Genomic DNA, 26,578 nt, shown 5'->3' with positions numbered 1-26,578 from the left:
GGTGAGAAGTGAAATCTCACTTGGCCATCTTAGTGGGTTTTTGGACAAGGACACTAGTATATTTCTGATAGCTAATTATTGCCATAGTGAAGTTTTCAAAGATAAAACATTATGGTTTTGTTTTGTGATTTCTTATTAGTTATTTTAATATTTCTCTCAATAAATTTAATGTTCTTTCTAGTTATTTGAAATAATAACATGACATATTATATATGTTCGTAATGAACATAATAAAAAAATGTGTAATCTGACACCTAACTAGTATTCATTATATGTCAATGAAATAAAAACCATGAAACTACATTATATTGTATTCGACTTTATAATGTACATATAGTTTGAGCTTTATCCTAAAATGTTCATGTAGATGATTTACACTTGTGTTGATTTAATAGAACAAATTTTGTTGTAATGAGTAACGAGAAAAATCTTCTTCTCGCAATTTTTTTTTTAATACATTTTTCTATGAATAATGAAGCATTAAACATATATACAATAAATTTAACATTGTTACTAAAAGTGCAGTGCAATTATGGTCCTTTTGGTCAGAAAGTGGAGTGGATCATTGCATGAGACATAAGGATGGGTTGTGATGACACCATTTAATATCTAGAGGACAATGGTGGAATGGTGAGCCAATGGGGAAAGAGGAAGAGAGGTGTGGAAGGGAAAGGAGGAATGTTGGTGGAGTCAGTAAATGTGGGATTTCTAGGGAGAAAGAAATTGTATGCTTAATTAACATAATTTTTATGTTTTGTTTTTGTTATTTTTTATGACAATTTTTTTAAGATTTATTTCTATATGTTTTTTTTTAATTTTTGATAGTTTTTTTTATTAAAATTATTTTAAGTTTTTATTTACTCAATAAATATTTAAAGGAATTTAAACCATGAGATAAATGTTTGTTTGTTAGGAATTATCTATAAAATTAACTCAAACTAATTAATATAAAAAATAGTCCAAGAGAGTCTCGGTTTAGCTTAAGTAATTTATTTTGTCCTAGTTTGTAGGAATTAGTTATGATTTTCACACTTATTGTAATTGGTCTTCAATGATGAATTAAGTTCAAATGTTTTTCTTGTTGTATGAGTTTAATGGTATCTTAATGCTTTTTATTTAATTTGGTAAGATTAATTAGTATAATTACTACCCTATTAAAACTATTCACTCTGCTGGAAATTGTTTGAAAAGGATGTATGTTGAATTCAAACATAGAAGGCATGCATGGAAACTTATGAATAATGATTTATCCCTAAGTAATTCTTTAAAAAAACTATGAATTTATTTGTTTTTTATGCTTTTTTATCTATTGAAACTAAGGATATCAATTTCTAATCCATATATTCTAGTGCATCAATTCATAAGCCTTGTAATAGAGACTAGTTTTATACATATTATGAAAACATTAATAGTGCTCATATTTATTTAGGAGATACTAGATCTCCTGAAATGAAAGGACATGGAGACATATATGTGACTTTTCCTAATTAATAGGAGAAATAATTATAAAATTTTAGGCATGCACTAGGTATAAAGAAAAAATTCATTTTAGTCTCCACCATAGCATATCAGGGTCTAAAGATTGAATTGTGAAACCTCAATGTAAACGATTTCAAAGATCATTATAAAGTTGTAGTAACATGAGAAATCATTGGAAGACTATATAAGCTTGTGTTGGAAATAATACTGAGACCGAGGGGGTATATGCAGAGATCTTTTCATTTACCCAAATTATCATGCATTGAACTTTAACCAATATATCAAGAATTCATTAGACAGTGCATGAAAAGAAGAATAAATCATCACACATAAGAAACACACAAGAGCACCAATATATAAGGTGGAAACCCAATGTGAGTGAAAACCACCTGTTGCTGCCGTCTTTGTCTTCTTTTAATAATAAGAAAAATTTGTTTACAATTTTTGTACTGGTGCAGTCTTATACCAGTACATGGGCTTCTACCTACATAAGAGTACAACCTTCTCTCGTTCTCCAGCTTCTACTGGAATGGAGCTACAACCCCCTAGCTCTTGTACTAGCTCATATGTTTACTAGTACGTAGGTGCTAGCCTACAGAAGGCTACAACCTTCTCTTTTCTTCTAGGGACCATGTTTCATAAATTTTCAGATTGGATCCATCAACAACATCATTCAATCATCAAATATATCTGCATCAACAAATCTCCCATTGAACCAACCACAAGCAAATCAAGCAATCACTTTGACAACCCATCAATATGATCTTCCAGAATGTTGCCACCTGAATACAGTAACCAGAACCCAAGTGAGAACCCAACAAACAGAAGAAGATAAAACATATTTTATAAGGTATAGGCTACTTCCACGTGTCGAACCTACGTGCATATGTGCTTTCCTCAAGGTGAACCAATGTACAGATCTGCAAATCAAATTTATGATGTATACGGTGTTTTGATATGCAAAACTAGCGTGTATATGCACCTTTTCTAATGTGAACCTGCGTATAGATCTATAAATGATGATTTAAAAATTACAACAATACCAAACTTCAATCATACCTAGATCATCATATTTACAGACTACAACATGCGCCAGTTATTCAGATACATGATCAAACCACATAAAAATAATTCACTTCAAGCCTTAGGGTCCTGATATATCATTAGATCTTATCCTTCATCAAATGCTAAGATTTATCCTTGGTTCAGATCAAGAACAACACCATAAGCCAATAACCTGCATATTAGATCTCACATTTCATCAAATATTTGATTCTTTCACACCTGGCCTAATGATCTTCTCGTCCTTTTATAGTTTTAGGCCTTTCTCAATACCATCGACCAAAACCACTTAGGACCAATACCTTGGACCAAATACCTGGGGTCAATACCTCGAACATGATACCTTGGACAAATACCATGGGCCAAATACTTCTGACCAAAAACATAGTTTTCCAATGTACACGCACTTTTCCTTTTGCAAAAATTTGTGTGTATGTATACGCAACTTGTATACAGTGAACCCGCGTGTATACACAACTTGGCCTATGGTGAACCTGCATATACCTCTCTTTCTTCATTATGTGAAGTCTAATCTATAACTCCGAGCTGTTAACCTGTTGTACTGTGATTTGTCATTTGAGTGAGTTGCCATGAAAGACAACACCTGTGTCATAATGCCAACAATCTCCCTCTTTGGACTTGATGGCAACAACCACACTAAGTCACTCTCCCCCTTTGACATCAAGGGCAAAGGGTCATGCTCCCCCTGAGTGCATGTTCAATTCTCTAATATGTTGAAGTGTGTTGATTGAGCTCCCATGATCGAGTCCATGCTCCCCTTGAGCATAAGCAAAGTTTGCAAAAGGACGTTCTAAAAGAAGAACATGACTTTAGCATACATCACAAATGACCTTCCTATCACCAGTGACTCATACATACATCCATCTCCCAACCAAGTGGGGATATACCAAATTTGACTCATCCACCCAACCAAGGGGGGATATATCAATTGTTTATACATGTCAAAAACAATAAAAATTACATCATCCATCCCATGCACAGTGGGGTTACAAATTAGGTCTTTTCATGACCATTACATTAAAAGATATACATGGCATATATAACAAAGACCAAATATATTAAACAAGACCATGGTAGTAATCAGCAACTATCATCAACAACATCTGTCAATCAACATCCGGACCAACAATCATGTTCTCCCCGTGAACCTATTCCACCTGAATCAAAAACAACTATGTGAATCCGTACCGAGATCTTCTAAGAAAATGCCAACAATGCATTATTAGAAGCATACACTCCCCTTGAACCTGTGTCATATGTTCAGTGTCAGATTTGATCATTTCATATATCAGAAGAGTTATTAAGGCATCATCATCAATCAGATATACATAAAGTTATCAACAACTTATGAGAGCCAACATGTTTCCACATGACATCAATAGACTGTAACCATCATCAAATAGAGCAAATAATTCACTGAACAATATCATAACACTTTCTCCTAAGTCTGGCCCACTGCTTTTCCTCAAACCAACATATGTGGGACTATACCCACAGAAACCAGTGTATACGTGAGTATGCTTCACGAAACTTGCGTATAACCACCTTTCTCTAAAGAAGATAGGATTTAACAGTAGGATGATGCAGCGACTACTCCCAGATTTTGTCTGAGATATTCAAATGCCTCTCTGGGCAGTGGTTTAGTGAATATATCAGCAACCTGTTCTTTGGAGGGAACATACTCCAATTAGACCTTTTGTTTGAGCACTTGTTCATGTAGAAAATGATATTTGATGGGTATGTGCTTGGTCTTAGAGTGCATGACTGGATTCTTTGAAACACTGATGGTGCTTGTATTATCACATAGAATGGAGATGGGTGGGGTACATGTGATCTAAATGTCTTGCAAGGTTTGCATCATTCAAAGCAGTTATGTGCAGCAAAATGCAACAGCCACGTATTCTACTTCAGCTGTAGATAATGCAATTGAACTTTGTTTCATGCTAAACCAAGACAGTAGCCTGGAACCCATATAGAACGCACCACCACTAGTGCTTTTTCTATCATCAACACTTCATGCCCAATCTGCATCTCTATATGCATGAAGTGTAAGATCTGTATCTCTAGGATACCATAGACCAAAGTTCTGTGTTCCTTGAAAATATTTGAAAATCCTTTTGACTGCCTGAAGGTGTGTGTTACACTAAAATTTGTCACCATGACTATTTGTAGTTAGTATGGCTCCATCAACTGTCACACTATCCTCCTTGGCAAGTCTTATACCTCTGCTCCTCATGTCAAACCCCAAGAAAGAGATAAAGTCCTTAAAAAGTCAATTAACTCTGGTTACGCAGTTTCTCTTACCCTTACCTACGTGTACGCACCTCAAGTTCACAATACCTGCGTACTTGTACGCTCTGTCTGTAAAGGGGTGGGTGCGTACTCCTATAAAGGTCAAAAGGCACGAGTTTTACTTCAAAAAAGTTACTTGTGGTCGAATCTAGAGCATTCTAGAAGATGGTTTGACATGTATTGAGCGCCTCCAGATGGTTCATGTATCCCTATGAAAGAGGAACTTATCCCATAAAGAGGGGAGCTATACCATTGAAAGAGGGGCTTATCCCATTGATGGTGGACCTGATTAACTTCCTCCAAAGCATTATAAATACAAGCATTGGGCCAGAGGGAGGGGAGGTTGAAAGCTGAACATTCCTAAGGGTAGATGCTGCTGAAATTAGGACTCCCTTTTAAAGCTTGAGAGGAGAGATTCCCATCCTTTCTTAGCTTCATTTGGAAGTGGGTGAGCTGATCAAAGTAAAGGAGAACTCTTGCTGGACCCTGGGAGGGACCTGCACAACACCAAGGCACTGGTTGTAATGGTTTCTTTTGTTTCCACTTAATACAATTAAGTTCATTTTTCTCATCAAGTTGTTATATATAACTTGTTTCATATACTCCTTAGTCTTTATGATGAATATGTTTTATTTTATGAGTTATTCAGGTGCTATGTAATCGTTTGCTTGTTAGTGAATGCAGGTTTCAAAGAGAAGGAGGAGCTCATCTGGACCGGAGAGGCTGGACTGCTACAAACAGCGTTAGACTAAAGGTATGCTTTAAACACTTGGTTGCTTGTATTTTAAATGCATATTTAGGGAAAGATAGTGCTTGATTGTCTTGTTTGTCACTAGAAAGCCTTAGCTTCTAGGGAGGTCGGTTTTGTTTGCAAAATTGACTCTTTCCGCATGACAAAATGGCGACGATACTGGGGAATCCATGGATTTGATTGATTTCTCTTTTGATTGATACTTTGATTTGAGAAACGTTGATTTGTTTCTGTTTTTGACTTGATGATTGTGGGATTGGGTGAATTTAATTAATTTTGAGTTAGTTTTCATTTTTCATAATTTTGGGCGAGGTACGCACCCTCTAAGTTAAGCACAGTGCGTACTAGTACGCACTTTTGCTTTGTGCACAGAGCGTGGACACACCTGTGTAAACAGGTTGCCTACATACCCTATCAAAAATTTGAAAAATTTTAAATTTTTCTCTTTTTTATTAGTTTAGAATTTGTTTATAGGTTTTAGCCATTGCCCAGACCTGCTTGTTCTCTGTCAAAAACTTTCCTTGGTTAATTTCATTGGCATTCCTGCTCTAAGCTTTTATCAATTGGGTGTTTTGAGTCTCTTTTTGAGAAAATTTTGATTTGTTTTCCTTTGGTCATTACTTGGAGGTTTCTCTCAGTCCTTTCACAATTTTGCATCTTTTTGCTTTTGTTTTTGCTAAATTGTGTATGAGTGTTAATCGCCTTTGAGTGTTTTTATTTTTTGATCTTTGGAACTCTCACCCAATTTTCTCGACTTGCACTTGATTGGTTCTTAGATTACATTAGAATCATCTTGTGTTTGAGAATTCTCTTGCATAGATCACATTTGCATAATTAGAATTCTCATTTTCAGAATATTATTGAAAAATGTGCATAGATTACATTTGCATACTTTTCAAGTGAATTGTGCATAGATTACAATTGCATAGTTTACATTCTGAAAAATCAATCGTAGATTTAGATCAGTTTTCTTTGATTTGAATTTACACAAAAAATAAAAAATAAAAAAAACTATTTTGGAATTGATTTGCATTAGTTTTTCTTGATGAAATTAGTGCATTAGAGAATGTGTTATATTTTCTCTTAGTGATCAATTTTTTGAATTGTTGGAAGTGAATGGAAACTCTCTCCTTACTTTAGTTAGGATTCATCGAATTGAAAAGATTACATTATCATATTCGATTGCATTCAGTTGAGTCGGGTCATAACACCATTGGTTTCGTATCCATTTACCCATTTGAGTAATAACACCCTTAATAACACAGCGCTTAATTAAAATTCATCTAGTAATTTTTACATTTCTAGGGATCTGATACACCAACATAGCTTAGCCTAGTGTCTTGGAGTAGGAGAGTAATTAACTCTCCAAGACAGCAAAACCAAACAAGTAGCTCATCTTGTGGTAGGATAAATCCAAAAGTTACATTTATGCTTTGGGAAAGTTCCTCTTAAAGGAGAAGCACGAGATCGTGTCCGAACCAGTGAGGGGATCAATCCTCCTTCATTGGGAACAATTCCAGATATGCACGTACTACAAACGGTAAACCTCGGATTAACCATTGTCGAGGAGCCTGGGGTCACTTGTCGGTAAACCTTGGATTATTGTCAAGGAGCCAGTAAGGGGATTGAGCTTGTTACTCTGCCCTTGCGTGCTATCGGATCGTAGACTGTTCCCCCAGGTATATTTGTTGCTGTTGGTGATCTTAGTGACTATTACCTTTAGGGTTCTACCCAAGGTGACGGTGGAGGGAAGATCCCACTGTACCTGGAGCAGACGTCGGTTAGACTCACTTGGATTTTTTGGGGGGTTCACTTCACTCAAGACGGTTAAAGTGGAGGAACTTGGTCCAGTCTATTCATTAAGCAGGTTGCCGGGGTAACTGTTCCACCCGCCACTTCTGTACTGAATTCTGCGATGTTGGATTTCATCACCAACTAGTGTTTTCGGTCCGGAAGGTTACTGTTTGTGTGTGGTTTGACTCCTAGATTTGATAGCGCATGTTAATTTGTTTGTTTTTACTTTTAGAGACCATAGGTGTGAATTGTGAATTTTAATTGTTAAGTGTGAATTGTGAATTGTTAATTTTAGTTTTAAATTGTTAATAAAATTCACTGAAGTTGAATATAATGGCAAATGTTCCGCAATTTACCAACCTAGGAACCCCTCCTAACGAGAATCCTGGTACTTTTCCTTACTTTGGAAATGTTGGTCCTCCTTATATGGCTACTTTGTCATTACCTGGATTTACGATAGGTTTACCAATATGGTTATTTTCAACTTCGTTGGCCCCAAATACTCCAATTGTTCCACCTCAACCGAATGCTTCACCTCAACAGAGTTCACCATCTCAACATCACCAACCTTCTGTTGACCCTTTACCTTCTTCGCCTAATTTTTCTTCCTCCATTTCTTCCTCTTCGCCTGGTAAAAGCCTTGACGCTAGTAACCAAGTGTCTAAGAAGAAGAAGAAAGGGAAAAAGAAGAAGAAGAAGAAGAAGAAGCAAGATAAGAAAGAAGTCAACCAACCAACCATGGTTGTAAGTGTTAGTTGTGTTGAGGAAAACTCCGACATGCATCGTAAACCCAAATACCCTTGCAGGCTTTGTAAGGGTTACCACTTCCTTGTCAATTGTCCTGGTATTCCAAAGGTCTTGGAAGTATGGTCAGAAAAATCTCATCAACTTTCCGTTGATCCATCAACCAGTGATAATCAGGTTCCTGGGAAAAGGGTAAAGTTAGGTTTCCTTGTAAGTTATGCAAAGGGAGTCATCAAACTCACATTTGACCTCACATGGATGAAGCCTCAAAATTGTTGGAAAACCTTACTGTTCCACAGCAAGAATTTCCAACTGGTTACCGTAAAATTTCTCCCAACCTACCGTCAACTGACGGAGTGATTGATCTAATTTCAAGTACAGTCAATCACACTCTTCAATTGGAGAGTGAAACTCGTGTCACTCAGGTTGATGATCCATTAGTTGATCAAGTGGTCGATTCAATTTCACATTCGGTCGATCCCACTTTCCCTTTAGAAAGTGAACTTCATACCGCTCAGGTTCTTCTTGTTACATCAGATTCTTCTATGCCGGGGGCATTTCACCTGTTTCTACAGAACCCCCTCCAAGTATTGAGGTCTTTTCCTTTGATTGGAATAGACTGACAGAACCTCGTCTTCCTTCCTCCATCCCTTTCCAAATCATTGCCAAGGCTGGTGGTAGGGACATACATCGTACTCAGGTAGATGAAGGTGCTTCTGTTAGTAATTTATCCTCAACTGTTTGGAAAGCTTTGGGTTCCCCTCAGCTTGCGCCTATTACGCAGAATCTGAAAGCTTTTAACAGAACCATTAGTGAACCTTTAGGGATCCTTCCTAATTTTTCCATTACCTTGGAAGGTAAAAATGTCTGTATTGATCTTATGGTAGTTTGAGGTCCCTTGGATTTCAATTTACTTCTTGGGCGAGACTATGTTTATGCAATGAAAGCCATCGTATCGACACTCTTTCGTGTGATGTCTTTCCCTCACAATGGCAGTATTGTGACTGTAGACCATCTTTCGTTCCCTAGTCTTGTCTCAACTACCAATAATATGACACCCCTAAATGTTCCTGATTCTAAAGTGGTATCTACCCTGCCACGGGTTAATTATGTGACAACTGGTCCCATGTTTTCAGTTACCGATGTAAGTGAGCCTCTCACTGTTTGCTCATCTTCCTTTGATTTAGATCCGGTAATTGGCATGGAAAACTCTATGGGATTACTTGGACATGATGTTCTTATCCCTTTTGAGTCCCTTGACATATGTTCCTTCCAGAGAAGTATTCTTCCTTCTGATGAACTCTTGGAAGACATGATCAAGGTGTGTCCATTGACATGTCTCTCTTCTAGTTGGAAGCCATGATCAATGTTGTGAGGAAAGTTCCTTTTACTGTGTCAACCTCGTTAAAAAATGAATCAGTGTTTGTGAGGATAGTTCCTGTTACTGAGTCAACCTCGTTAAAAAATGAATCAGGTACGAGGATAGCTTTTTCCTGTATCAACCTTGTTAAAAAATGAAACAGGCTAGCATGAGGATAGTTCTTTTACTGATTCAACCTCATCAAAAAATGAATCAGGTAGATTTTAGGATATGTAGGTAGATTGTAGAGAGTAGTCATGAGCATAGTTCCTTGTCTTGTGTCAAGCTCGTTAAAAAATGAATCAAGGATTTTAGAGCATAGTTCCTTGTCTTGTGTCAAGCTCATTAAAAAATGAATCAAGGATTTTAGAGCATAGTTCCTTGTCTTGTGTCAAGCTCGTTAAAAAATGAATCAAGGATTTTAGAGCATAGTTCCTTGTCTTGTGTCAAGCTCGTTAAAAAATGAATCAAGGTTTTTAGAGTAAAGTTTTTTGTTAGGTAGATTGTAGAGAGTAGTTATGAGCATAGTTCCTTATCTTGTGTCAAGCTCGTTTAAAAAATGAAACAAGGGTTTGAGGATAGTTCTTTTCCTGTGTCAACCTCACTAAAAAATGAAACAACTCCCACGAGTCTTTACAAGATCTTGAAAGTAAAGCTTCATTCCATCCACCTGGTTGAATGCAATGAAGCTTGGGGGGCATGTACCTTGATTTGCGTCATTATGCTGGGGGCATGCGAACTTATAACAAGCATAGTTTTTCATTTCAAGATTGCGTAAACATGAAACCAAATCCGAGCATAGTTCTTTTCCTATGTCAAGCTCGTTAAAAAATGAAACAAATCCTCCTCTACTTGAGTCAAGAGTTTGACTAGATCTCATAAATGTTAAGTTGTATATTTAGGTTAGTTATTTTAGTTTTTGCATCTTTTCTTACAGTTTTAGGTCGAGTCTTTCAATGATCTCGTAACTCAACCTTCATTTCATCCAACTGGTTGAATGAAATGAAGCTGGGGGGCATGCGCTCTAGTAGTTATGCTTAGGGGGCATCAAGCATAGTTTTCTCTCTGTTTCAAGCTTGTGTAAAAAATGAAACTACTTTGAAGCATAGTTTTTCTCTGTTTCAAGCTTTTGTAAAAATGAAACCTATTTCGAGTCAATATCAGTTATTTTCAAGACTCGTTAAACTCATGAAAATCTCGAGATTATTTTGCTATTTTTCATTCTCGTAAAACAAATGAAAATGCCGAGTTCTTTCTGTCTTTTCCTGCTCGTAAATTAAATTTAAAGTCGGCCATATGAGTACATTTTTATCATTTTTTCGAACTCATTAAAACTTACGAAAAAGTGAAAACCATGAGTACGTTTTTATCATTTTTTCGAACTCACTAAAACTTACGAAAAAGTGAAAACCATGAGTACAATTTTATCATTTTTTCGAACTCGTTAAAACTTGGGAAAAAGTGAAACCTTAGAGTCACCTTTAAGCCCTTTTCAGACTCTCAAAATATGAAAATATTGTTGAGTTCTTCTTTTTAAACTCGTTAAAATGGAACTAAAAAGACAGTCCTCTTATAGCCCTTTTCTGACCGTAAAAACATGAAAAGATTGCCGGATTTTTGTCGTTTCAAATTCGATATTGGAAATAAAACGACGTGTCCTTGATCACTTTTTACTTTTCAGGTCAGAGACACTAATCATGAAAGTACTCCTTGGTCGTAAAGATCAAGCGGTTCTCTCAAGTATTATTTTATACTTTTTCGGGCTTGGGAGACACAAATTTACGAAAAAGGTCAACCCTGGAGTCTTCTTAAGTTTTTCAGACTCTCTAAAATTGAAAAACACTGAGTTTCTCCTATACTGGAGTCGTTAAAATTTCACAGTAAAGGACCTATTTGATTACAAACAGGAACGGACCACTCCTTCTTAGGGCTTGAATCTAAACTAAGTTGGACTCATCCGAAGGATGAGCTTATAATCAAGCATATGTTATCCTCCTCAAGCTTGTAAAAAATAAAGAGGTACTTGCCAGAAATGGTGGGGGAAAAGAGAGAAAAATGAGCCTATTTGTTATCCTTTGTCTCAGAAGAAACCTTATCACCACTCTTGAACACGACACTTTTTCATTCACCTGGGTTGGGAAATCCTTTGCCTAACAATTGATCAAACCACATTGAAAATCTTCAGCCGGTTCCAGGTATTAACTTTGGGTCAATTGTCACCAAACCATCTGTTGTGTCATTATGTGTTCAAGAGGTCACTGCAAACAAACCATTCATCTGCAAAATACCTGTCATCCATTTTGACCATCCCTGAGTCAGTCCTTACAGCTACATTTCTTCAATTTGATCTATGATTTCGTGTTGTGGGCTTGCCTGCAACGGGTCGCTTTCTATCGACATCAACACATTATCTAGAAAGATGACGTAGAAATCATCAGTACCTTGAAATCTGCATGCATCAATGGTAGGTTTCTCGCCTTTGACGACGGTTTACATCATTGACTTTCGATCGAAGGATTCCGTGATATGTTCAACATCAACACATTCATTCACATCTCATGGATTCTACTGGGTACTTTGAGAACCATTGACATCACTGATGGTCTCTCTCACACTTGTTAACAGTTTACATCATCGACTGGTAATCAAGTGGTTTCTACCATGCTCGACATCAACTCATTTATTCGCATGGATAGAATCGTACTATTTCGGGAAGTAGAAAATGAAGACCCTGGATCTAGTTTCCACCATCCAGGCTGCAAGGAGTTTTGTATTCATTATACAGTAGACTAATTATAAACAGATGGCTGCATCCATACTGTGTCTACATGTGTCTATGATTATGATGTATTGCGAAATCATTCCTATATAAGAGCAGTAGTTAGTTTGTTAGTTAAGTTTTTGATCTGAGTATGGGAATGCCTACCTCAGCGATGATATGATCTCATATATGTATTTTGTGTTGAATATTTGCAGGTTCCGACTGGGCTCTCCACAAGATAATCCTTGAAATGATAAAGTACTTCACCCTTCCTAGATGATATGAAACCCTAATCTACTACAGGCTTCGCACTTTAGGGGGCAATCTGTTACACTAAAATTTGTCACCATGACTATTTGCAGTTAGTATGGCTCCATCAACTGTCATACTATCCTCCTTGGCAAGTCTTATACCTCTGCTCCTCATGTCAAACCCCAAGAAAGAGATAAAGTCCTTAAAAAGTCAATTAACTCTGGTTACGCAGTTTCTCTTACCCTTACCTGCGTGTACGCACCTCAAGTTCACAATACCTGCGTACTTGTACGCTCTGTCTGTAAAGGGGTGGGTGCGTACTCTTGTAAAGGTCAAAAGGCGCGAGTTTTACTTCAAAAAAGTTACTTGTGGTCGAATCTAGAGCATTCTAGAAGATGGTTTGACGTGTATTGAGCACCTCCAGATGGTTCATGTATCCCTATGAAAGAGGAACTTATCCCATAAAGAGGGGAGCTATCCCATTGAAAGAGGGGATTATCCCATTGATGGTGAACCTGATTAACTTCCTCCAAAGCATTATAAATACAGGCATTGGGCCAGAGGGAGGGGAGGTTGAAAGCTGAACATTCCTAAGGGTAGATGCTGCTGAAATTAGGACTCCCTTTTAGAGCTTGAGAGGAGAGATTCCCATCCTTTCTTAGCTTCATTTGGAAGTGGGTGAGCTGATCAAAGTAAAGGAGAACTCTTGCTGGACCCTGGGAGGGACCTGCACAACACCAAGGCACTGGTTGTAATGGTTTCTTTTGTTTCCACTTAATACAATTAAGTTCATTTTTCTCAACAAGTTGTTATATATAATTTGTTTCATATACTCCTTGGTCTTTATGATGAATATGTTTTATTTTATGAGTTATTCAAGTGCTATGTAATCGTTTGCTTGTTAGTGAATGCAAGTTTCAAAGAGAAGGAGGAGCTCATCTGGATCGGAGAGGCTGGACTGCTACAAACAACGTTAGACTAAAGGTATGCTTTAAACACCTGCTTGCTTGTATTTTAAATGCATATTTAGGGAAAGATAGTGCTTGATTGTCTTGTTTGTCACTAGAAAGCCTTAGCTTCTAGGGAGGTCGGTTTTGTCTGCAAAATTGACTCTTTCCGCATGACAGTGTGATTCCTCTGGATTTGCTTGGAATCTTCCAACTATTCCTACTGCATGCATGATGTCCGGTCGGGTTCCTGTTAGACAAAGCAGACTACCAATCATGGATCTGTAAGTTGGTTGATATACCGTTGTTGACTCATCATTTGAGCTGAGACTGCATCGTATTACCACTGGGGTACATACTGGTTTAGAATCTTCCATGCCATACTTTTTCAGGATCTGTTTGAGGTATTTGGTTTGTGAGAGAAAAATACCATCTTTATTTTGTTGAACTTATAGACCAAGAAAGTAGGTGAGCTCACCAAGCAAGGACATTTCAAATTCTTGCTACATTACTGAAGCAAAATTTTGACTCATAGATTCTTCATTGCTACCAAAAATGATATCATCAACATAAACAACAATTATTAGCAATTTACGAGTGTCAATCTTTGTGTATAGATTGCTATCTGCTGACCCGTGTGAAAAACCCTGTTGGTGAAGATATTTGTCAAGACAGTAATACCAGGCCCTTCGAGCCTGTTTTAGAACATAGAGAGCCTTTCTGAGTTTGCATACAAGTTTTGCATCATTCCCAAGAATGAAGTGTTCTGGTTGTTCAATATAGACTTGTTCTTCTATGTCTCCATTAAGAAAGGCAGATTTTACATCCATTTGATATACTTTGAATTTCTAAAAACTAGAAAAAGCTAGAAACATTCTTATGGCTTCAAGTCTAGCAACAGGTGCGAAAGTTTCTTCAAAATCTATACCTTCTTGTTGAGCATATCCTTTGCAAACAAGTCTGGCCTTGTTTCTAACAGCTTCTCCATTTTCGTTCAGCTTGTTTTTGAATATCCATTTAGTTCCTATGATAATTTTATCATGAGGTCTAGGAACTAATTCCCAAGTATTATTCTTTTCAATTTGCTCAAGCTATTCATTCATGTCCTTGACCCAACATTCATCTCTGTATGCTTGATTTACATTTTGAGGTTCAATGGAAGATAGTAATGATAGATAGCTTGAGGCTTTGGCAATAGTTCTTCTTCTCTGCACACCCGCCCCTTTTCCCCTAAAATTTGAGTTTCTGGATGATTTTTCTGAACATACCTGGACATAGTATTTTCTTCTATTGTTATCTCTTCCTCTGGTGTTTCATTATTTTATTCTTCAGAATCAGTGTGATTTGATGTGGGAAAATGATCCTCATCTTCTTCAGTATCAAAATCTTCAGTTTTTATCTGTTTTGGATTTTTGCATGCTTCATCAACTACAACATCAATACTTCAATAATTTTCCCAAGTCTTTTATTGTAGCATTTATATCCTTTACTTCGGGAAGAGTAGCCAAGAAGAATACCTTCATCTGCTTTAGGTTCAAACTTACCAAATTTTTCATCAGTTCTTTTGATGTAACATTTGCTTCCAAAAACATTGAAGTACTTTACAGTAGGAGTCTTGCCATACCAAAGTCCATGTGGAGTTTGAGTGTTGTTTACCCGAACATTTGCTTGGTTGAGAATAGTGACAGCAGTGAATGTAGCTTCACCCCAGAAGGTTGCAGAAGTTTCAGATTCATCTAGCATCGCATGAGCCATTTGTTGAATAGTTCTATTCATTCTTTCTACCACTCCATTTTGTTGAGGATTCCTTGCAGTGGAGAACTGCATTTTTATTCCATTTTGTTCAAAAAAGTCAAAGAAATCATCCGAGGTAAATTCCCCTCCTCGGTCAGATCTGAGGCATTTGATTTTGCGATCTGATTCATTTTCAACCAAGGCTTTGAAGGCTTTGAACTTTTCAAATGCTTCATCTTTATGCTTTAGAAGACCTATCCAACACATTCTGGAAAAATCATCAATGAACTATATAAAGTATTCTTCTCCATGAGGTGACTTTTTCCTTGATAGTCCACATAAATTAGTATGAACAAGTTCAAGAGGCTTGCTAGATGACCCTTCCTTTTCAATGAATTGAGATCTGGTTTGCTTACCGAATTGACATGATTTTCATATCGTATTTTTAGGAATGTTGATAACTAGAAGATCATGAACATCCTGGAATCTACATGCTTTTCTTATTTGAGAAAAGCTTAGATGTCCCAATCTTCTGTGCCATAGCCAATTTTCATCATTTTTGCTTAGATAGCATTGTTGTTGTCCTCCCTTGAGTATATATACATTGTTTGGAGTACTTGTGCCTTTAATCATGGTTTCTCCTATATCAAGCTCATGAACAACACATCCATTTGATCGAAACACTACTTCATTTCCTTGATCACACATTTGACTCACACTCAACAGGTTACGCTTTAAGCCATCAACATACAGAACATTCCCAGCTTTAACTTTTTCTCTCAAGAAAATAGAGCCTTTACCTTTTATGACAGTAGGAGTGTCATTTCCAAATGAGACACTCTTTTCCCTTTCTAAGGCATTATATGAGTATAGTTTTTCTCCATCACCTGTCATGTGTTTTGAGCATCCACTGTCGATGTACCACTAGATTTCTTGTCTTTCTGCATACAAGGATATACAACATCTTTCTGTTTGTGATTCTTTCTTTCTCCATATTTTGCGATTTAATGGAATTTGCTCCTTTTGATATATTTTCTGAAATTTACTCCTGCATTCAAGTCCTTCATGGCCAAAGTTGTTACATATTGAGCATTCTATTTCATTTTCAAGAAGTGAAAAGTTATTATAGGAACTTTTCTTGATCCCTGTCACATTCCTTTGATTTCGTGCTTCTCTAGTCATGATGGTTTTGTAAGAAACACATTGAGAAGCTTCGTGTCCAAAATTATGACATGAGAAACATTGACCATTAAAGAAGTTCCTGCAATTATCGAGTCTACTAACGTGGCGATTGTAGTTTCTATTCATCCTTGAAGCAAATTGAGTACAATTTACCTGAGGTTGGTTGTGGCTTCTGTTCATCCTTGAAGAAAATTAAGCCTGATTTACCTGGTGGTCTACTTTATGCCTTTGCTGATGATTCTCAACCTGTTCACTGCTCTTTGCTGCATCAAGATAGCTTTTAGTGGAGGTTGACGGCTTCTGTGCTTGAGATGCTTCTTAATTATATCCAATACCTGTCTTTATCAGAGGAGAAAGCTGCACTTTGATAATTTCATTTAAGGTTTTTGATCCTTTAGCAAATCTAAGATTGAGAGCTTCTGTTTTCTCAAGATCCTTTCTTAGACCGACAATTTCACATTCTAGTTTTTCATTGTTTTTTTCTCTTTCAGCAAGTTGGAATGTCAGGGTATCTATAATCATATTCTTTTCTTCTAGACAGATTTTTTGTTTAGATATTTCTTCATAAAGGTCATCTTCATCTAAAGAATCCAAAAAATCATCATCTTCGTAAGCCATCAAAAGTCTATAGTCATTACTACTTTCATATTCATCACTATTTGATAAACCATCACTATCTTCCTGAGTATAGTAGCTCTTTTTACTTCCACTTTGTTTTCTATTCCATTTTACAGATTCCTTCCCTTTATCATATTTATCTTTATGACGACATTCGGTAGCATACTGATCAACTATACCACAGGCAAAACATTTGAAAGGTAGTTTACCTCTGAATCTTCTGGAACCCCATTGAAGCTTCTTGACAAAGTTAACTTCCTCTTCCTCTTTTGAAAGATGTCCTGATTCATTGAGTTCTTCTTTTCCTTTTGCAGAAGCTTTAAATGTGGCTTCTCTCATATCTGATAGATCTCCTTTTGTCATCTCGAAGGCAGTTAAGATTCTGTGCATCTGTGTCATAGTAATAGTCTGTAGATCTTGCTTTTCTTCTATGGCAGATACTTTTGATTCAAACTTAGCAGACAAGGATCTTAGAACATTTTCAACTAAGGTAACTTCCTTTATCTCTCCACCCAAATTCTTCATGCAATTAACAATCTCATCTATACATACGAAGTAACTAGCAATACTTTCATCATTGTGCATCTTGAGAGTTTCACATTGAATTCTGAGAGTTTGCAGTTTAGCACGTTTTACCTAAGAGTCTCCTTCGTAGCTTAGAATGATTTTGTCCCATATTTCTTTGGTAGATTTGAGCTGCATAACTTTGACAAACTTTGATTGTGATAGACTTCCCAACAATGTATTGACACCCTTGGCATTGGTTTCATATTGCTTTTTACCTGCTGTATCTGTAGGAATTGCTGATGGAAATGTATATCCTCCTTCCACGATTTCCCAAACATCTGTTCTAAGAGATTGAAGATAGGTTATGGTTCTTACCTTCCAATAAACAAAGTTGCTTCCATCAAATATTGGCGGTTTATGGATCCCCTGCTTTCTTGATTACTCATGACGATGGATCTTCCTTCAAGCGATCAAGCTTCTTTTGAAGGACCTGCTCTGATACCAATTATTGGAAATAATACTGAGAGGGGGGGTGAATTAGTATTATTAGATCAATAATTTAATTTTTCAAAACTGATTTGTATACATTACTTCATCTTAGTGAACTAGCGTGTATACACAACTATACGTAATGCAACCAACGTATATGTAGAGATCTTTTGATTTACCCAAATTATCATGCATTGAACTTTAACCAGTATATCAGGAAGTCATTAGACACTGCAGCAAAAGTAGAATAAAGCATTACACATAAGAAACACACAAGAGCACCAAGATATAATGTGGAAACCCAATGTTGGTGAAAACCACCTGCTGCTCTCATCTTTGTCTTCTTTTAATAATAAGAAAAAGCTATTTACAATCTTTGTACTAGTGCAGTCTTATACCAGTACTCAGGCTTCTACCTGCAGAAGGCTATAACCTTCTCTCATTCTCTAGCTTCTACTGGAACGGAGCTACAACCCCCTAGGTCTTGTACTAGCTCATATGTTTACTAGTACATAGATGCCGGCCTACAGAAGGCTACAACCTTCTCTTTTCTTCCAGGGACCACATTTCATAAATCTTCAGACTGGATCCATCAACAACATCATTCAATCATCAAATATATCTGCATCAACCAATCTCCTGTTGAACCAACCACAACCAAATCAATCAATCACTTTGACAACCTATCAATCTGATCTTTCAGAATGCTGCCACCTGAATACAGTAACCAGAACCCAAGCGAGAACCCAACAAACAGAAGCAGCTAAAACATATTTTATAAGGTATACCCTACTTCCATGTGTCAAACCTATGTGCATAGGCACTTTCCTCAAGGCGAACTAGCGTACAGATCTACAAATCAAATTTATGATGTATACATTGTTTTGATATGTAGAACTAGCATGTATACGCACCTTTTCTAAAGTGAACCTGCGTGTAGATCTGTAAATGATGATTTAAACATTACAGCAATACTAAACTTCAGTCATACCCAAATCATCATATTTACAGACTACAACATGCGCCAATTATTCAGATACATGATCAAACGACATAAAAATAATTCACTTCAAGCCTTAGGATCTTGATATATCATTAGATCTTATCCTTCATCAAATGCTAAGGTTCATCCTTGGTTCAGATCAAACACAGCACCATAAGCCAATAACCTCCATATTAGATCTCACACTTCATTAGATATTCGATTCTTGCACACCTGGCCTAATGATCTTCTCCTCCTTTTATAGTTTTAGGCCTTTCTCAATACCATGGACCAAAACCACTTAGGACCAATACCTTGGACCAAATACCCAGGGTCAACACCTCGGACCCGATACCTTGGACCAATACCATGGATCAAAATACCATGGACCAAATACTTAGGATGAAAAACTTAGTTTTCCAAGGTATACATGCTTTTCCTTTTGTGAAAGTACGTGTGTATGTATACGCAACTTGTATACAGTGAACCCGCATGTATACGCAGCTTGGCCTATGTTGAACCTGCGTATACCTCTCTTTCTTCATTCTGTGAAGTCTGATTTGTAACTCTGAGCTGTTAACCTGTTGTATTGTGATCTATCATCTGAGTGAGTTGCCATCAAGGACAACACCTGTGTCATAATGCCAACAGCTTGATGTAACAAGGAGAAGTCATCAAGCATTGGCATTTGCATCCTTGTCAAATGAAGAGTTGCAGAATCAAACATATGGACAATTGAATCATAAAGATCTCATTTTACTTCAAAATAAAAATATGGTAAATGGTGTTCCAAATCTCAAGTATGAAGATATTGAGTGTGAATAATGTGTTCCCAGTAAACAACATAGGGAAGAATTTCCTATATATAGAAACAAAAGAAAATGTGAAATTATTGAAACAATATGCCAACAAGGTATCTTGGAGGAGCATATTATTATCTTACTTTTATTCATGATAACACTATATATACTTGGATGTATTTTATCTAGAAAAAAAATGATGTGTTTGAGTATTTTAAAGGATTCAAAAATATGGATAAAAAATGAACTGCTAGGTATATCGAATTTCTCAAAACAAATCAAGGGGGAGAGTATAATTCAAGAGCCTTCATCAAGTGTTGCAAATAAAGTGGAATTATATAGTAAAATATAATACCCCACACACCTCAACAAATTGAAGTGGATAAGAGGATGGTGATGAATAAATCAGTGGTGGAATGTGCAAGTGTATGATAAAAGGTAAATATTTTTCTAATGGCTTTTCATGAGAAGATATTAACACTATTGCATAAGTCAAACACACATGTCCTACCAAATTATTATACCATAAAACACCTTCTGAATTTTTTCATGGTCTTAAACCCAAAATTATAGGTTTCAAAATTTTTGGAAGTATGAAATTTTCACACATTTGAAAAGAAAATAGAAGAAAATTGGATGCCAAAAAACCAAACGTGTTTTTGTTGGTTATTGTACAAATTATAAATCTTATAAAAAAATTCATCCCATAACCCATAAATTGTTTGCAAGTAAATATGTTTTATTTCATGAAATTGTAGATGAAAGAAGAAAATATGATTATCATGATTTATCACATCTACCTAAAAAAAAATGATGAAATTTTTAAAGAGAGAATTTGTACAGCATGTGCAAGCTAAATATTAAAGCAGCATGGGCACCTCAACTACTGAGAGTAAACCAAGAATAAGAGATAATGATACTCCACAAATGAGAATGAGAGAATAAGTAACTCCCTAGAGCAATGTAGCACCACAAACTCAAAGACCTATAAGGTATAAGGGTGATGTTTTAATGACTCAAATAACAACACCATTAAATTTAAAATAATATAAGGTTCGTAAAGAATGGATGGAAGATATGAGAGAATAGATTGATTCTATTACAAAAGATGAAACATGGAAATTAACAAACTTTCATGAAAACAAAGTCTTGATAGGATCAAAGTCGTTCTATAAATTGAGAGTTAACGTTAATGGTAGTGTACAAAACTATAAGGCAATATTTGTTGCAATGGGTTATTAAAAAAAAAAAGGAATCAGTTATCAATATTCTTTTTCTCTTGTAGTAAAAATGAAAAAAAATAATGATAGCATTGGCCAGATAATATAATTGGAATATACATCAACTTAAAGTAAATTCAACTTTTCTAAATGAAAATTTGAAAGAGGTTTAACTTATTCAACCAAAAGTATTTATGAAACAAGGTCAAGACAATATTTTGTGTACTTTGAAGAAAAACTTATATGGACTTAAACTGGTCCCTAGGTCACAATATGCGAAAATGGACACATTTCTCCTTCAATAGGTTTAGTCATATGAGAATGGAAATATTCCTTTAATATTTGTATATATTAATATTCTAATTATAATAGGAAGTGCTACTAACTCGATTTAAAACATCAAAGACAATTATCACAAGTATTTGAGATGAAATATCTTCAACAATGACACTATTATTTAGTTTTGGATGTATGTAGAGAGAATGATAAGACCTTAATCACACAAAGTAAATATATAAAGGAATTACTTTAAATGTTTAATATGCATTAATTTAGGGTAGTATGTACTCCATTGCAACATAATATCATGCTCATTAATGATGACGAAACAAAAGTTGTTAACGGTACTCCCTATCGATAGTTGGTGTGAAGCTTAAATTCACTCACGACAAATAAGCATGATATTTCTTATCGAGTAAGTGTACTTAGTCATGAATTTACTAAGCTTCATAGTAATCATTGAAATGCTCCAAAGAAATCCATTGATATTTGAAAAGAAACATTAATTTTGGTATTGAGTTTATTAATGATTATAATGTTAAGGTTATAGTTCATATTGATTCTGTTTTGGATAAAATCCTAGATGACATAAGGTCCACTTCTAAATGTGTCATCAATATAGGATCTATAAGTGTATCATGGAATAGTAAAAAATAAATAATTGTATCATTGTAATCCGCAGAAGTTAAGTTTAAAGCATCATGAAGTGTTGCTTGTGAGGTTGTGTAGCTTAGAAGTATCCTCGAAGATGTTGGAGAAATGTCTTCGAGAAATGAAACAAGTACCAACCATTATGATAATAAAAAATTCCATAAAATTAGAAAATAACCCAAAACATATGATGACGGGTCAAAACAATTGAAACATAAAATGATTATGTAAAAAAAAGATAAGATGTTGAGAAATGAAACAGTTAACAACCATTATGATAATAAAAAATTCCATAAAATTAGAAAATAACCCAACATATGATGACGGGTCAAAACAATTGAAACATAAAATGATTATGTAAGAAAAAGATATAGCACAAAAAAATTGACTTGGCATAAATGAAAATTGGTAGCCTTATTTACCAAGGTTGTTGGAAACACTACATTCGAAATTGGTAAAAATAATTTATCTAAACTAATTAATTCTTGAATCAATTGTATAGAGTATAGATTTATCCTTAAAAATTATTCTTGTTGTATATTGTAGGAATTAATTGTGTAAATTTTCATATATATTTTAATTAATCTATATATTTTAATTGATCCAATGTTATGAATTCAATTTAATTATTTGTTTTTGTTATATGAGATAAATAGTATGGGTTTTCCTCCAATTTTATTTAAAAATAATTACTTTAAATAATTTACAAAATAAAAAAATTTAATAAAAAATTAAAATAATATTATTTTCTAATACAATTATTTTGAACGTATATGGGTTTTGGATAGATGGTGATTGGGTGTTTTGTTAAGGCACTCTTTGATGTGTAGTTATCGATTCAATTCCTCACCTAATAGAAGTGATCTATTAGCTATGATGAAAATATAAGCCTTCCAAATTTACAAAAAAAATACAATTAATTTAAATAATGTACAAATTTAAAAATCCAATAAAATAATAAAATAGATTATAAAAACAAAATTAAAATAATCAAAATCAATGTATATATACCTAGTAAAATAAATTATAAAAATAAAATAAAAAATTAAAATATTTAACATATTGTTAATGAATTGTATTCCATATATTTTGTAATGCAGAATTTTTACATATTCTATTTTATATATAATTAATTTAATTATGATTTTTATTAATATATTAATGAATTGTATTCATAATATTTAAAAGAATTACAATATACATACAGATAATATACGGAAAGAATGAAACATAGTTATTTGATTACCATAGCTATCTGATTACCATATTACCATATTATTTTGTTTACTTTATAATTGGTTTCTTTACCTGAATTATTACTGTAAAAAATAAGATTAGATATTGTCATTTTTATTCCTGAATTTATAAGAATAGGTAAATAATTAAAAATTTGAAATTTGAAATAATGAAACGAGAATGATAAATGGCATTTCGGAAAAAAATATATATGTTTTATAATAAATATAATTCAAATTGCGAAAAGAAAGACTTTTTTAAAAACGACTATAATTATAATCATTACTTTTCAAAACACCATAGCGTAAATATTTATATTCCATTAGAGAGGGTCAATATGTTCATCATGGTATTTGAGTCATACAAATCAAAAGCTTAATTACAAATAGTATTATTATTAATGGTATGATAAGTTACAATCACATCAGTGATAAGGATATAGGATTGTATTTATAAATATTGAGAGCTGCATGATTATAATTATAAATATCGACGATAACTTTTTGATATTTTTATTATAATACACGATATGATTCGAGTAATTAAGTGTTTTCATTATCATCATATTTAAATATAAAAATAATTTAAGAAAACGTAAATCAACATTTCATTTAAACTTCTTATACTATATTAATTATTAAATATAAATCGACATTTCATTTAAATTTTTTATATTATAAAAATTATTAATACAACTAATTTATTAATTCTTAAAATAATCTTAAAATAATCAATTTTATAAAAAGAATGGAATATTGGGTGAACACTTAATTCATTTTGAAAGGAATAAAACTTAATCACAATACCAAATCATAAATAATTAAAGGAGTTAGAATATAACAATAGGAGGAGGATGGATGTCAATGTTGATAATTAATAATATTAGTTAATCAACAAAAAATGATTATTAATAAATTATTTTTTTTAAGAATATAGATATAATAAAATATCTATTAAAATGAGTTGGAATTTAAAATATTAATATTAAAGTGAAGACTAAATTTATTTGTTAAAATTGTAAAAAGTAAGTGTAATAATTATATTAAATTTAATTTAGTTTATTTAAAATTCAGATTAATTATTAAATAAGAGTAAGATATGGAAATAGAAAATAGGTTAAATAATTATATTAAATTAGATTTAATTTATTTAGAATTGGAATAATTATGAAATATCAGTAAGACTAGAAAATAAATAAGTTAAAGGAAGAAATAAAAAAGAGCTCATTAAAATAAAATTTAAGTTAATTAGTTAGAATGAGTTAATTTTTCATAAAAGTAATATTAATGTGTAAATATGTTTTAATTATTAAATAGTTAGAATAAGTTAATTTTTGGTTAAAAAAATATTCATAAATTAATATGTATCAAGAATTTTAATTATTTAATTAGAATATTTTTTAAAATAAAATTAAATATTTTGAAAATAAAATTAAAATCTTAAAATATTAAATTATAATAGTATAAATAGAAAAGTGTTTTGATACTTATTATAAATTTATGAATTAATGTATATCAATATTTCTATTCATTTAATTTATATAACTACACTAATCATAATTAAAAAAATATATATATAAAATAATATATAAAATAATTTTTTTACTAAATAGGTTTATCAGTATCATCATATAATGATTCATTTTTGAGATAATTATTTGTGTCTGAATGATAAACTATTCACTGCCTCGTCGTTTCAAGTTTCGACACCGCCCTAACTTGTTCAACTTCAAAGGGGCACGATCACCATAACTCCTTCAACCTAATGGGGAAATTACGAACATTAGATCTCTATAAATTGAGATGATCGTGGATTGAATATGTATACACATTCCGAGTTGTAACTGTTGGAATTTAATTCCAACTGCAACAATGAACAGCTGGACAAAAATCTGATCTGCAGTAAATACTCCAGGCTGATCAGTGCATCAAAGTCAAGCCCGATATTTTTGCACATTAATATGTATTAAAGTTGCAATTGAATTCCCCTGCAAACAGCCGACTTGTTTTTTGATAGAAGCATCATCGCCTTGCTGCATTAAATTCGGTGATAGGCATTAGAAGATATTTTGTAATATTTTACTGTTTTAATCAGATATGTTTTAGCATATAAATACCACACAGCAATTCTGTTTTGACGTTAGCAGCAGTTGAAGAATCACACAAAGCAGAGGAGAGCACGCAGCAGCGTGAAGAAGAAGAATAATTTCAGAACAGTGAAACGCACAGCAGTGCACAGCAGAGTAGATGCAACAACGTAGGAGAGATCAGCAAGGGAAAAATGCACAGCAGTGCAGACACCTTGAATGTAATTTTGTTTTATGGTTGTTTGCTGTGAGAGAAGGACAAACCTTGTAACAGTTAGTTTTATTTTTAATCAATACAAGTTATTTTCCTGTTGCTGTTACACCAAAAGTGGTTGATGTCAAAATCCCTGTTGCTGTTACACCGTAACTCAAAAAATACTTGACGTAAAAAATTTACGTTGCTGCAACACCACGAACAGCGTTGCTGCAACACAAGTTACAGCGACTAAAAAAAAACTGCGTTGCTGCAACACCATTTCCAGAGAACGAATTTTTCTGTTTTCTGAGATAAAAAAAGAGTATTTTTCTGGGCAAAACAGAGTGCAAAAACAGAGCAATTTTTGTCTATCTGTTATGGAATTTATCAGAAAATTCCAACATGGTATCAGAGCTGGTCTAGGCACTCAGTGAGTCAAAAACAGAGATTGTTTTTCACTGTAGGAGCTGTAAGAAGTTTGTTGAGCAGAATGTTTTCAGCAGAGAAAGTTTTTGCTTGTTTTCAAAATACAGTCAGTATCTTTTCTTTACCAATCCAGGTTAAGATGGCAGATGCTGGAACAGGTTTGACAAATCCCCAACTGCCACAGTTTAATGGGAAAAATTACAGTTATTGGTCCATAACAATGAAAGCATTGTTTGCTTCTCAAGGAATATGGGAGCTGGTTGATACAGGCTATGCTGAACCTGCAGATGCAACAGCGTTGGCTGCTTTGAGAGTAGCAGAAAGAGACCAGTTGAAGGGTGATAGGAAGAAGGATGCCAAAGCCCTCTTTTTCCTCTTCCAATCAGTACATGAAAGTGTTTTTCCGCAGATTGCAGCAGCAACAAAGTCCAAGGAGGCATGGGATATTCTTCAAACTGCCTATCAAGGCATGGAAAAGGTGAAGACTGCAAAGTTGCAGATGTTGAGGAGAGACTTTGAAAATCTCAGCATGAAGGAATCTGATACAATAGATTCATTCTTCACTCAGGTTATTGGCTTGATAACCCAAATAAGATCTCATGGTGAGATTCTTGAAGATAGAAGGATTGTAGAGAAAATCTTGAGATGTTTACCCTCAAGGTTTGAATCTATTGTGGTAGCAATAGAAGAAACAAAAGATCTCTCACAG

This window comes from Pinus tabuliformis, chromosome X (assembly GCF_031772625.1).
Source record: "Pinus tabuliformis cultivar Carrire ecotype Pingquan chromosome X, CPIR1, whole genome shotgun sequence".
Classification (NCBI taxonomy): domain Eukaryota; kingdom Viridiplantae; phylum Streptophyta; class Pinopsida; order Pinales; family Pinaceae; genus Pinus; species Pinus tabuliformis.
This window is presented reverse-complemented; position numbering follows the sequence as displayed.